Consider the following 2,500-nt stretch of genomic DNA (forward strand, 5'->3'; position numbering starts at 1 on the left):
TTACATAATACCAGCATTACATATTACAAACAGACTATTTACAGAGATTACATAAGTAAGCAAGTTAAACAAGTTTCACAGGTTACAGTTAATCCTGAGCGCAAGTCAGGATTAAATTAAATTACACAGTAAACTGGTTAACCGATTTTTACACATTCTAGAGAGAGTTAGCCAGGCTTGATACATTGACATAGCCAGTTAAGTGACAAATGTTGTTTGAGTCTAGTTTTAAATTGACCTAAGGTGGAAAGTAAGGTAATATCAGCTGGAAGAGAGTTCCAGGATCTACTTACAGAGTTTGCAAAGAGAGAGTCACCGGCTGTGTTATTAATTTTGCTAGTCTGAATTAGTTTGTTAGAGGATCGAAGCAGTCTAGGATTGTTATAGGGGGTGATAATATTTTTAAGTGCAGGAGTATTGTCCGGATTAGATTTTATAGGCCATAATCAGTTGGTTATACTAGATTAGGTTGGGTAGTTCAAGCCACCCAAGCTGATTTAGATTGATGCAATGATGTGTCCTAAAAGGCAGCCCAGTGACAAACCTGGTAATGTGGTTTTAGCAAATTCAGAGTTTGTTAAGGACAGTCTTGTTTAAATTCGAGAGTAGAGGGGATGCATACAGAAGGGTTCAAAGAAGGTGAGAGTGAGCTATGGCAATTTGAGCTGGAGAGGTTAGGAAGGCTTTTATTCTGTAAAGTGACCCTAGTTTTTTATTGATGGTTTTGATAGTTTGGTTAACATGTAGGTCAAATTTTAGATTATTGTCTATGATGACACCTAATAGTTTTGTAGAGGGGTCAGGGGAGATTATTGTGCCATAATTTGAATTTATGGTAAAGGTGAAAGCGGTAGACCTACGTGTTGGTGAAAATAACAGCATTTTAGTTTTTTTGGGATTTAGGATCAGACAATGTTCAGAAAGCCAGTTTTCTATTGTATTAAAGCTGGTCTGGGTAGCTGACCATAACTCTACTGGAGATGTGGCTGAGCAAATCAGAGTAGAGTCATCAGCATATTGGATACAGCTGACTTTTGGGATGACAGTATAAAGATCGTTAATGAAGATGGAGAACAGCAAGGGCCCTAGTATAGAGCCTTGTGGTACTCCAAGGGTGGTAGGTAGAAGGTTAGAGAGTTTGTTCTGCCAGAGGACAGCCTGCTGTCGACCATTCAGGTAGGATTGAAACCATTGAAGGACTCTAGTATCTAGACAGAATGTTTGCAGGGTGTGGATTAAAAGTTGGTGATCAACCATATCGAATGCCTTGGAAAGATCCAAGAAGAGGGCTGCGGATATATAATTATTGTTGCGATTATGGTTTATGGTGTTGGTAAAGGCTAGGAGGGCTGAAGTAGTGCTGTGATGAGGATGGAAGCCATGCTGAGTGTCTGCCATAAGGTGATTCTGGATTAGGTGGTGCATGAGTTGTCTATGAATACATTTTTCCATAATCTTTGCAAATGGAGAGAGTATAGCTATTGGCCTATAACTGGAGAATTCAGTAGAGCTGCCTCCTTTGTGAAGTGGGATTACATATGATATTTTCCAGATGGTGGAAATTTTAGCTTCTACTATGGTTCGATTGATTAGTATTGAGACGGGGTAAGCAATAGCATCAGCTGATTTTTGTAGGTACTCGGCAGGAAGTTGATCAGCAGAAAGTGCAGTGGGTTTTAATTTTTTGATCAAGGTACGGATAAGTGAAGTGGCAACTGGTTGGAAGCTGAACGTGAGTAGGTTTCTAGGGGTGCTACTTTCAGGACCAGGGGAGCTAGGAGGTAGTTGGCTATCGAAGGCTTGAATTGTCTCAGTAAAGAATCGGTTAAAACTGTCAGAAACATCTTCAGGGGTTTTATCAATAGTAGCAGCAGGGATTGGGGTTGAAGTTTGTCCGGGATGTAGTAGATTATTTAAACCTGCCCAAAACTTCTGAGGGTTATTTTGATTTACTGTCTGTAAATTACAGTAGTATTGTTTTTTGTCTTGTAAAATTGATTTTTTGGTTTCGTTCCTGGATTGCCTGTATTTAATGTGATATTGAGGGTCTTTAGAAGAATGCCATAAAGCCCATGCTTTGTTTCTAAGGGTAATTTTGAGTTTAGACTCTTTAGAAAGCCATGGCGCAGTTTATGCCTTGGTTCTCTTTGAACGAACAGGTGCATGCAAATCAAGGATCTCATGGAATTTGTTGTTAAAGTATGCTACTGCTTACTCTAAGGGGAGGTGTTTTAGAATAGACCAATTACATGAGTTTAGTTCTTGTTGGAATTTGGCAGGGTCAAAGTTTTTATTGTTTCTAACCTTTCTGAGTAAGGGTTGTTGGGAATTAATGATTTTGTGCTTAATTACATATGTGAGAAGGTGACCACTTAGGCCATCAAGGAGGGTACCAGAGGTGTACAGTTGGGGGTGACTATTTATGAGTACCCAGTCAAGTATACTTTCTTTTTGGTTGGGTTTACCTATCCTGGTAGGGGTGGATATAATTTGTGTAAAT

This window comes from Protopterus annectens, chromosome 3.part0 (genome assembly GCF_019279795.1).
Source record: "Protopterus annectens isolate FY-2018-M chromosome 3.part0, PAN1.0, whole genome shotgun sequence".
Taxonomy (NCBI): domain Eukaryota; kingdom Metazoa; phylum Chordata; order Ceratodontiformes; family Protopteridae; genus Protopterus; species Protopterus annectens.